Raw genomic sequence first — 12,882 nt, 5'->3', positions numbered from 1 at the left:
CACTGAAGCAACAGCTCTCAGGAGGCAACCAAGAGGTAAACACTCCTTGGACACTTGCATTGGGGAATATATGTAAAGTTTAGGGACATAACTGGCTTGGGGTCATATTCCACTTCTGTTTATCAGCCCTGTAACCTTAGGACAATTCATGACTCTTCTGAGCCTTTTTTCTTATTTATTAAATAAGCATAGTCTGCTTTATTTCACAGGACACTTGCAAGGATTAAAACAGCTTAGTGTATATGAACCTCCTTTAGAAGTTTCATTTATGCAAAATACGACGTGGGTAAATGATATCTTGCCCTCAAGAATCTTCCAACCTAGTAATGAAGATGGCACATTTTGGAAATTGCCTTAAAGTTGGTTATATGTCTACTTAAATACCTTTATTGTCAGAAGCTCATGACTTCCCAGGGATGCGTATTCCATTATTAGGCATATATGACCGTTTAAAAGTGCTTTTCTGGGGGCACCTGGGTGGCGCAGTTGGTTAAGCGTCCGACTTCAGCCAGGTCACGATCTCGCGGTCCGGGAGTTCGAGCCCCGCGTCAGGCTCTGGGCTGATGGCTCAGAGCCTGGAGCCTGTTTCCGATTCTGTGTCTCCCTCTCTCTCTGCCCCTCCCCTGTTCATGCTCTGTCTCTCTCTGTCCCAAAAATAAATAAACGTTGAAAAAAAAATTAAAAAAAAAAGTGCTTTTCTGTAATAGGCTGTAAGATACTCATTTAAAACCCAGTCACCTAATGCAAAATGTGTGTACCTATGCTATTTCACTGCCCGTCTAGACCGAGCCAGCCATGATTGCTATCTGTGGCTGGCAACCCTGTTGGTTCCATCATCTCTCCCATGTGTTCACATGAGTTCATGATTTGGGGGGAGAGGGGAGAGAGGTATTGCTTTTTGTGTTGGGGTGTGTGTGTGTGTGTGTGTGTGTGTGTGTGTGTGTGTGTGTGTGTGTTTTCTGAAGGACAAAGGAGGACCTGGGGAAGAAACAGGGAGGAGGAGAATGAAAAGCAGGATAAGCAGGATGGAATGGGATGTGTTACCCAGAGTGGCTCAAAGCAGGGGCTCCTCCTCAGAGGAACAGAATCACAAGTAGAAGCTGAAATGATCTTTGCAATAAAGAACATTGTAGAGCTTAAAGGCATACACCATGCATGTCACTTTAAAACTCAGGTGAAAAAAGTGAAAAAGTAATGTGAGGGGGAAGACTGCTTTGCATTTCTGGGAAGAAGGAGCACTACACACGTGTCCTGAAGGAAACTAAGCAGAAGCAGACGGCAGGGGGAATGTACTTGCCAGAGAAGTGGGGGAATTGCACCTCTTAAGAAGGAAGACAGAACGGAATAGCAGATTTAGTTCCCACACGTGTGTAGCAGCCCCCTCCCACCCCCGTGGGAATTCCCAGCTATTACCATAGCACACTTTGGAAGAGCCTTGGAAGAGCCGGTGGGGGAATGTGGATATTAAGCTATAATCCTGTAATTGTACCCATGGGAGCTAATGAGCTAGAAATACAGGGATCGATGTTAATATGACTTCCTTGGTACCCTCCTTGGGGACAATGAGATGATGAATATTAATGTTATTATTAACATTATGATTAGCTAATATTATAACACTATACTATGTGGTAGAGAAGGATCATTATTATTTTGCAGATCATTGAAGCAAGTCGTTGAGATCAAATACAATTTTTATTTTATCACTTTTCCTTGAGCACAAGTTTCTTTCTTATGCCTTCTTAGTAATGAAGCACTATCAATAGATAACATAAAAACAAACCATCCAACAGAAACATGCTACTTAAAATCCTAAATATGTTCTACATAAGTTACACATTTCCCTCAAAAATGGATTTGAAAACTTTGTGATATACTGATATTTAGGAGTAATGAATGTGCATTTTATTTATTTATAGCGACACTTTGTAGAACCTATTATTGCTATTTACAAATATGCCAAAGTTGAAGAAAGAAGGGATTGAATGGTTAAATTTGTTTATAGAGCTTCATTGTTCTCTGTGATAAAAGTAAACAGAATTTTTGCTTTCTTTCTAATTATTCCAAAAGGCATCAGTGGATATTCTTAAAAGTTCTACTCTTTTTTTTTAAGGATGAATCCAACCCATAAAGAAACTTTTGAAAAACTTTTAGGAAATTAAACAGTCATATTTGTAATAGAAAATTTTTCTAACCCTTTACTGTGACATATGCCCCAATCAAATCAAGGAAAGAAGGAAGTAAAAAGCAGATTATGAATCGTAAGACCCAAAGGTATAATCCTGGCACTCAGTTCTCAACAATTTGACAATTTCCTGATTATTTCACCATGGAAGGTCTCAACATCATCCTTCCCTTGCAAGGCATAGGATATAGGTGGCACCTTCAATCACATAGAGAGAAAATAAATAGGTATTTGCAACTCAGGTGGAATTAAACTATTTACTTTGTGGATCTCTTTCCATAATGAACACTTCCAATTTTGTCACTTCTGTTTTCCTTTGATTTTACACACTTTTCTGCTTTAGGGCAGTCCACAGATGCTGACTGCAGGACACTGTGCATTCCTTAACATAAACATAACGCCATGAAAACCACAATTACTTTATGTCAACTTCCAGTCTGCAGTTTTGGTAAGAGTCTCAGTATGGAACCGAGTCTGTTACTGGGTTGAGGACACTGAAGTGTAGGAGCATGAAAAATATTTAATAAAAGAGATCAAAGCACGAGAAGTTATTAACTTCATGATCTACTGGTAGGTTTTACATCACTTTTTACTATATCTACTTTTGAAAGGATGGTATAAATAAATATTTTATTCTGCACTCCCTAACCTGGCGTGCCATGTTAGAAGGTCATAAACTTTCCCTTTTAGATTATGCTTTGAATCAGAGAGAAACACATCAAAATGTTAGAACAGGAGAGAATCCTGGATGTCTAGTCCAAAGTTCTTAATTTTAGAAGTGATAAAGAGTTTCGGAAAAAGTTTTCCTTTCCCAGGATCATAAAATTGATTGTTTTCAGAAGTAGGGGTTTTTTTTCTTTTTTTTTTTTAAGAGACAGAGACACAGAGAAAGACAATGACAGAGGAATGTTTTTATTTTTTTATTTATTTTTTTTTTAATTTTTTTTTCAACGTTTTTTATTTATTTTTGGGACAGAGAGAGACAGAGCATGAACGGGGGAGGGGCAGAGAGAGAGGAACACAGAATCGGAAACAGGCTCCAGGCTCCGAGCCATCAGCCCGGAGCCCGACGCGGGGCTCGAACTCACGGACCGCGAGATCGTGACCTGGCTGAAGTCGGACGCCTAACCGACTGCGCCACCCAGGCGCCCCCAGAGGAATGTTTTTAAATGTTTAGTTTTTGAGAGAGAGAGAGAAGAGGAGGGGAGGGGCAGAGAGAGAGTAGAGGAGGAGCACACAGAGAGAGGCAGAGGATCAGAAGCAGGCTCTGCATAGATGCCAGGATTAAACTTCTGAACCCGTTGAGACCACAACCTGAGCCACAGACACTTATGAGACTGAGCCACCCAGGTGCCCCCAGAAGTAGGTTTAGAACTGGGGGTCCTGCTCTTCCAATTCTCTGCTTTGCCCATGAGCCTCATACTTTTACTAAAACCTCTGTCAAAAGCCTCCCTAAAAAGCTGGTAGCATAGACTCTTCCTTCCAAAAACCATTTCTGTAAGCAATAGCATGCAAAATCTTAGCACCTTAGAAGCACTAAGCTCTCAGCACCTAGAATGTGAAGTTCACCATCACAAAGACTTCCTCTTACAGAAGTAAGAGGTCAGCCACTAAGCCAGCATTAAACAGCCTTCCCTGCCACTTCTTCTGAAAACAGTATTCCAAAAAATAAGAAATAGCTTTCTATTTGTTGTCCCTGTTTATTGAGTGTGTCATTTTTCCATAGCTAAGAAACAGGCCCAAGTTGGGACATAAAAGAGTTAAAGGCTTTTTCATCATCTTTTCCTAGAATGCCTTAATGATGGTTCAAAACCACATGAGTTTCTCGGGGTAAAATCCAAAACTTGCCCTCAAACACATAGGGCAGAGAGAGACCACAGAAAAAGGCAGACCACCCCACATTGGTAAGTGGCAATTTTAATAAGCAAGGGAACTTACATGGGAAGATTTCCACACCCGCCTGCCCTAATCTTGAGAGTTTATATAGAGTCCTTAACTGGGTTCAGTCATATATACAGCCAAGGTAGTCTCAATAACACATTACTCTCTCAAGCCTGGATCCCTAAGGTAGGTCCTAGTGTGGAAACAGTGGCCTGAATGTACATTCCAAGGACAGAGGAGAGGGTGGGGAGCCTCCTGTTGCACAGGTCCAGCTCTCTGGTCAACCAGCAGCCATGTCTTCACAATGATCTCCACCAACCATCAGAATACAAATCCACAATGACACACAAAAAATATGAGATGTAAATATAGACAGATATGAAGTCTAAATGAAATAATTCCTGATCCAAAACAACAATACAGAAATCCATTAAGTTACATATTTTATTGTGGAGGATATGTTCTCTGAGTGATAAGACCAAAGAAGACATTATAATGGATATTACTAATCTTTGAAATGAGACTAATGAGCCTTTTCATGCCAAGCAAGTATATCTACCACTCACAACTAGGTCTCCAGTGGCCCTGGAACATGTGAATTTGAAGCCCTCTCCAATGTTTATAGGCCACATTAATTCTTCTCCCTGTAATTCTATTTTTATTTTATTTTTTTTAAATTTTTTTTCAACGTTTATTTATTTTTGGGACAGAGAGAGACAGAGCATGAACGGGGGAGGAGCAGAGAGAGAGGGAGACACAGAATCGGAAACAGGCTCCAGGCTCTGAGCCATCAGCCCAGAGCCTGATGCGGGGCTCGAACTCCCGGACCGCGAGATGGTGACCTGGCTGAAGTCGGACGCTTAACCGACTGCGCCACCCAGACGCCCCTGTAATTCTATTTTTAAATTTAGTCATATTCTCACTAGAATCTATAATAAAGGAAATACCCTGTATTTTGAATGACAGTGGTTTTAAACAAACCCTACAGGCAAATTTCCTAGGTTCAACCTCTACTAGCTACATAACCTTAGACAATTAACCTCTTTGTGCCCAGTTTCATTACCTAGAAAATATAGACAATAACAATAGCTACCTTTCAACTACTAAACTAATTCAATTAATGTGCAGAAAGCAGTTAGAAAAGCGCCTAGCACACAGCAGATGGTATATAAATTACTAAGATTTTGTTCTTACTTTTGAGCACAGTGACAACTATCTTAGAGTTACTTTTGTATGTATGCAGGACAAATACAATGTTTGAATAAATGATGTACAAATGAAGTTCATATTAATTACTTTTTTTTAAAAGCACAAATTTTATAGTAGTGGTAGTAAGTAATTCCCAATAGACTGAAACCCAAACACTGGTTCTTCAGGGAAGGATCCCTCCAACTCCTTCTTAACTTCAGACTCTGGGCACAACATCCCCAAAGAGCATTAACAGTCAGCAAAATAACCTTAACGCACAACCTGTCCCAGCGTATTCAGTTGATTGAACAGTCTGAACTTGGTGAGGATGACTTTACTTTTGTCCAGTTACTGCTTGTGTAAGCACTCTGCTGAATCTCCATCTCTTGGTTCTTATTTCAGGCAGACCTCCTAATCTCCAGATTCTTTCAGGTATATGAAAAAGCCCCATCTTGTTAATGATGACTCCTATGCAGAGATTAAAGTGCTTTGGTCTAATCTGACCCCAACCTCATATCCAATTTAAAGCCTCTCCTCAACTACTTTAACTCAGGGCTACACTGGGGGGTGGGGGGAGGGAGATGAGCCTGTTCCCTCCCCATCATTCCCCTCCTACTTCTTGCTTTTCCAGGGTCTAAGTTAAAGAAGATGAGATTAAAGGAAAAGTATATTTTTTCTCTGCTTAATTACTTTGCATTTTAGTTCTCCCTGGATTAATAATCACTGGCCATCAGTGACATTTTGGGAGCAGACATTCAAATACTAGCACTTTTGTGAGTTTCAGGGGAAGCTTCTTTAGTTTTGTAGGCAGTCCATGCTGCTAAATTCCCAGACAAAAGTAATCCAGCTTTTTGGCATATCTCTTGAAATTCTCTCTATCCCTAATGAAATATTTCCTCCCATCCCAGCCTATTACTACAGTGTTCTCTTACCTCAGTAAGGTACCTGTGGGACAAGGTGCTTTTAAGATAGCTTCTACCTTTCAGAACATCCTCTTAAGCCATGGGACACTCAAACATCTTTTCCATGGCAAATGAGGGAAAGGCAGGCTACTCCCTGGCGCCTGCTCATTTTGTTCTGTCATTATGAGTACTCCATGTGTCGTCCTGCCTTCAAAATTCCCCAGGTAGGAAGTGGGCCACAGTCTCCATTTTCATGTATACCTCAGATGTTAGGGAACACCTATCTACTCTCTCCAGAGCTCTCTCTCCCTTCTACTGCTCTGGTGGTCCCAGGGAAGGCATAAAGGCTTGTAGATTTCAGCCAGCCTCTAGCTGAAAAAAGAGATGCCAATTCCCTCTGATTCCAGGTACCCTCAATATCTCCTTGTAGTTTCCTTGAAGCCCTCCCAGTTGGTTTGAAAGAAGTCTCACTCCTATACCTGAAGTGAGTGGGGAAATGCCACGGTCCTCCACACAAAGCTAACAGCTCACTCTCTCTACATATTCGCTGATTCTCTCGGTGGGCTGGGGATGAGTCATGAGGTAATGAAGTAAAGGAGTGAAGTTCCTGGGACGAGCCTGGCCACAGTTGAGGAAGTTCACAAAGTATCTCACTGCTTATATTATCTTTGTGCCAGGCATGAAATTGGGGCAACATCACAAAATCAGCAAGGTTAGTATCTGAAATGTTCTATAAAGGAAAGGAGGGCAATTCTTTACAGAGGTCAGTAATACAATATGAAAGATGAGCCAAAAAACTCATTCTGGTAAATAGGATTGAAAATGTCTCTGAACCCCTTTTATCTATAGCAAAATTCTGCCTGCCAAGAATAAATATTTGGGAAGATACTGAAGCATTAAATAACTTTATCTTGATATTAAAGTTACCAATACAATGCATATTTAATTAATTAGAATTGAGTTTGATACACTGTCCTTTATTATTATGAGCATTCAATTATATGCACTATTACTTATGGAATTTTAGAAAATGGTCAGCTCTTTAGTTATTTTTCTCTTAAGTTAAACTAATATACAATTCTTAGGTTTCTTCCTCTGCCCCAAGGCAAAAAGTCTTAATTATTAAGAATTTTAATTTAGAAAGGTCACAGCATAGGAGAATATGGCCAATGGTATTGTAATAGTGATGAGTGGTGAAAAATGGTAGCTATACTTGTGGTGAACACAGCTCAAGTTGACACCTAGACTTATCAAACCACTATGTTATACACCTGAAACTAATGTAATATTGTGTGTCAACTACACTTCAATAAAATATTAATGAAATAAGAAACATTTTTAAAAATGAATTTTAATTTAGAAATTATTTCTTTTTTTGATATTTTTATTTATGTCTTGAGAGAGAGAGAGAGAGAGAGGGTGTGAACAGGGAAGGGGCAGAGAGAGGAGGAGACATAGAATCTGAAGCAGGCTCCAGCTCTGAGCTGTCAGCACAGAGTCCCATGCGGGGCTTGAACTCATGGAACACAAGAGCATGACCTAAGCCGAAGTTGGACGCTCAACCAACTGAGCCACCCAGGTGCCCCAGAAATTATTTCTTTTCAGAGAGTGCATGCCAGCAGGCGAGAGGGACAGAGGTAGAGAAAGAAAATCTTAAGCAGGCAACATGTTCAGCATGGAGCCCGACGTGGGACTTGATCCTCACAACCCTGGGATCATGACCTCAGGTGAAATAAGAAGTCAGACACTCAACTGATTGAGCCACCCAGCACCCCTAAAGATTATATTTTTACCATTTAAATTTTCTTATTTTCTAATTACTCATGAAATTTCAAAACATTCATTGATAAAAGTTTTTGTCAGGTTGACCAGATAGCAAAATGATGTATAGGCATTTTCTGATTTATTTAAGTTCACTGTAGCTCAACATTTATATAAGCTCAAACTATTGTTAAGCCAAATGTCACACCAAGTGACCAAAGATCTCTCCTTCCTTGTGATTTCCTTTTGGAGATTCCATTTTACAGGTCTCTTCAAACTATTGCTGCCTGGAAATGCTGCTAACTATATCTTTATTCTGTTTTCACCTAGGAACTAGATCAAATAAGATTCAGAATGGGGTCTAGATAGCATTGTTTTTCTATCAGAAGGCATTAAAAGTACATTTCTATTGCTATAATCTATTCTTTTCAATAGCGATGCTCTTCTGCCCTTAAAGAGCATCTCTGTCCCTGATCCCACCTCCTCATCACCCTTTTTTAATTTCTACTAAAAAATTTGATCACAAGGATTCCTGATAGCCCAGTATGAAACATATTTGAATGTTCCCATGGAAAAACTGTTTCAGTTCAATGTTGTGGCAACCAGAGACATTAGAGGGGTGGCCTTGTGGATCCAACCATCTGTAATTGTTTCTATAGGAAACAATAAAGATATAGTTAGGAGCATTTCTCCCACATACATGCACAAATCCCAGTAGTGTTAAATCAAACTTGTGATTTTTTTTTTGCAGGCTTTTCAATTATATCCTCTGTTTTAAAAAGTAATCTTGAATTGTTTTATTGATGAATTCCTCCCCTCCACATTTCTAGAATCTCTTTCTGAAATTCCTTAACTTTAGACTAGTGTTCTGATGTTCTTATTTTTCCCTCTTATTTTCCATTTCTGTTTTTTGGATTGGTTTGGTTTTGGTTTTGCAATACTTATAGAAAGAAATTCCTTATTATAGTATTCATGGTAGTATGTATAATAATATTTCTGTAATATCCTTTTTAGGGCATCTAACATTCCATTATACCATAATTTATGTAACCATTCTTCTGTTTATGGGTATTTAGGTCATTTACCCTTTTTGTGGTACTGGGAACAAATATACAATGAATAGCCTTATAGCTAACTCTTTGTGTATATTCTCAATTATTTTCTAAGTAGAAGTTCCCAGAAGAGGAATTACTAGACCACAGAATTACACATATTTATCAGGTCCATTACTGTGTGTGTGAGAAAGCAAACTACATTTGACAACATCCAAGACCCAATGTGATCTCTATCTGGACCTCCTTAACTCCTTGAAACCTTTCCAACATTTCCTGCTCTCACACCTTATTCTGGCCTCACTATGTTCCATTCTGTTTTCCATCTTAGAGTATTTGCACATTCTATTTCCTCTATGTGAACTGCCTCCCCTTCTCCTCTGTCTGGTATATGCCTATTCATCTTTCAATCTCAGCTCAAGTGTCTTCCCTTTGAAAGCTTCCCTGATTCCACCAATCGGAGTCAATCGTTCCCTTTTTGTGCCACTGCCGTCTCATAATTCTATTATGGACCATATAACACTATATTGCATTATCTGTCTCATTTACAAAATTATATGAGCTACTCAAACTCAAGGATAATGTTTTATTTCACTATTAAATATTCTTCTGATCCACAGAGGAACTGACTTCTTATATTAAGCTAAATGCTCTATATACTCTCATTAAATCCTTACAATCCGATGAGAAATGCATTATAATTTCCATTTTGCAGAGGAGGAAGCCTAACCTTACAGAGTTTAAAGTACTTCTGCAGGACAAACCGTTCAGCAGCAGCAGAGCTGAGATTCAACCCCAGGCCTACCTGTTTCCAAAGATAGTGTCCTTTCTTCTTTGCCCTTAAATAAATCAGTGTGTACATCCTCCGTACATGCTCCTCCCCACACCTTCTGTATTTGTTTCCTAGGGCTGCTGTGACAAATTAGAATACATTTGGTGTATGGAAAAAAAAGAAAGAAATTAGTTCTTACACCATTCTGGATGCCAAAAGTCTGAAATCAAAGTGTCTACAGGACAGCACTCCCTCCCTGGGTTCTAAGGACAATCGGCTCCCAGCTTCTTCAAGTTTCTGGTGCCTGGCTATGGCTGCATCATTCAAATCTCTGCCTCTATTTCACATGGCCTTCTCTTCTCCATCTGTATCTCCCCTGTGTATCTCGTATAAGGATACTTGTCAGATTTAGAACCCATTCAGATAATCCAGGATGATCTCATTTAGAGATTATTAATTACATCTGCAAAGACCCTTTTTATGAATAAGGTCACATTCACTGGTTCTAGGACATGGACATATTTTGGTGGGACAACCATTCAATCTACTATAACTCCATCCTCTGTTATGCCTTTGAAATGAGACAGAATTATTTGGAAGAAAGACCTTGGCTTGGAAACAGATGGATGTGGATTCTAATTCTAGTTCTGCCTCCTACTGCCTTGTGACCTTTGATCAGTAATTGAAAGCCATGAACCTTTCCCTCACCTTTAAAATGGAAATATTATTTGTTTTCATAGACGGGTTCGAAGATTAAATGAAGTAAATCACGTAACACATAGTGAATAGAAATAACTGCTCATTCTCTCTCCACCTTTATATAGAACCCCCCCTCAGAGGTCAAATCACGAATTGATACTAGACTTTATTAAAAATCACTGAAAACAAAAGTTCAGTTTTTAAACATGAATATTGTTTGAACTCTGTACTCCCTATTCTTAGTTCCTGTTTTCAATTTCCTTGGATCTGGTTCTCATCATAATATAGGTAAAAGTCACAAAGCTACATAGTCAAATATAAATTCCAAAGTATTTATGCATTTTTCTCAAATAAACCTAACAAATACTTAAGAGACATGTATTATGTACCAGTTTATAAGCCTCAAAAATGTGTTCATTTGTAGATATACCTCATTTTAAAAAAAATTTTTTTTCAACGTTTATTTATTTTTTGGGGGACAGAGAGAGACAGAGCATGAACAGGGGAGGGGCAGAGAGAGAGGGAGACACAGAATCGGAAACAGGCTCCAGGCTCTGAGCCATCCGCCCAGAGCCTGACGCGGGCTCGAACTCACGGACCGTGAGATCGTGACCTGGCTGAAGTCGGACGCTTAACCGACTGCGCCACCCAGGCGCCCCGATATACCTCATTTTTTAAAATTGCAAATAGCATTATCTAACTTGGTCATCAACTTTATTCACCATAATTAATACTGGACTTCTCTTGGTTCTTTCCAAAACCCGGAACCTATCTTCAAAGAAGGAATATTTTCTACTCCTTCATATATTCAAAAGAATGTGATAAACAGCAGAGTTGGGTGGAAAGAACAACAAAAAGTGAATTGGAAGAATTTGTTTCACATGCAATATGTTATTACCAACTACAGGACCTAAGGAAAATCATCATGTCCCTGAACCCACATTTTTTTCCTACAAAATAATGATGCAAGTATCTGCCTTGTTGACTTTTAGAGCTGCTAATACATGCTCCATATAACAAAATATACAGACCCTAGACAGGGCTACAAATAAAAAGGTAAGAAGAAAGACACCCTGATCCTTCTGAGTGAATCAAGAAAATATTGTCTTCAGGGGTGCCTGGGTAGCTCAGTCAGTTGAGTTTCTGACTTCAGCTCAGGTCATTATCTCAGGGCTTGGTTCATGAGTTTAAGCCCCACATCGGGCTGGCTACTGTCCACACAGAGCCCTCTTTGGATCCTCTGACCACCCCCACCCTCCCACTCCTCCCCTGCTCATGTTTTCTCTCTCAAAAATAAACATTAAAAAAACCCTTAAAAATAATAATAAGATTGTCTTCAAAATCATTTAAACATTGTTTAAAAGGTTATATGTTATTGGGCCCCTCACACTCCCAGTAATGATGGCCACCCTAAAATCATGGGAAAATATAGAACACAATCTTAAGACTTTCTTAACTTTATGATTAGTCATGGGAGTAGGCAAAACAGCATACTTGCCCACCCAAAAGTTAGTAAGAGCTAAACCTTCTAACCCACTGCACCACATTCAAAATTCCCTTCCAGTTCATCAATCCACATCCCCTATGTGACACCTAAAAAATTCTTGTTATAGTTTGTAATGGACTATCCGGAGGATAAGTCTTAAGATGTTGCTGTCCTTCCAGACCTCAGTGTTATCTGGTGGTCTGGTGGGCCCCAGAAGTAGGCAGTGATGGCCCAGCAGCACATGAAACCCTCCTCCTCTGGATCAGACTGCAGGCTTGTTTCCTGCTTGTGATTAGAGTATCCTCTGCATCATGCTGCAGATTATTACAAAATCTCTCATAGTAGTTAAAGGAAAGATAAGTAATTCTAACTATAATCTTTCCATTAGTACAAAAGCAAACTACAAAGCATGTTAAGAAATACAGGATAAAAAATGTTACAGTGGGAGAAATACAAATAACACACTACCCTAGAGTACTGGAAAGAGAAAGGAATGCAGGTCAAACAAGGAAGTGGCTTTGAGACATGCCCTGCTAACTTCAAAGGCATGTACTCTGTTTTAAGGTCTCTTCACTCCCATGAAAACATAAAGCATAGTCCTATCACAAGCAAGACTCCCTGGGCACACAGCTAACTACACTTCCCAGCTTTCCTTGCAGTCAAGTATAGTTCTGTGACTGAGTTTCTAGCCAATAGAAAATGAGTAGAAGTTCTGTGCATCACTTCCAGGCCTAGCCACAGGGATCCTTCCGGCCCTCTGGAAGGAAGATGACCCCTGCACGCCTTGTGCTAAGGAAAGTGAAGTCTCCATTGGTTTGACTGTTCCCCAATGAATGAGGGCTAAATGACACATGTTTACCAATCCAATGCCATTATGGGAACAAGAAAGAAACTTCTACTAGGCTTTTCTAAATAACAGACTCCAATAGCAATTCCTTGAAATGAAAATTTAAAAG

This window comes from Herpailurus yagouaroundi, unplaced genomic scaffold (assembly GCF_014898765.1).
Source record: "Herpailurus yagouaroundi ecotype Mexico unplaced genomic scaffold, PumYag 181, whole genome shotgun sequence".
Lineage (NCBI taxonomy): Eukaryota > Metazoa > Chordata > Mammalia > Carnivora > Felidae > Herpailurus > Herpailurus yagouaroundi.
The sequence above is the reverse complement of the archived record's forward strand: the minus strand, read 5'-3'. Positions refer to the sequence as shown.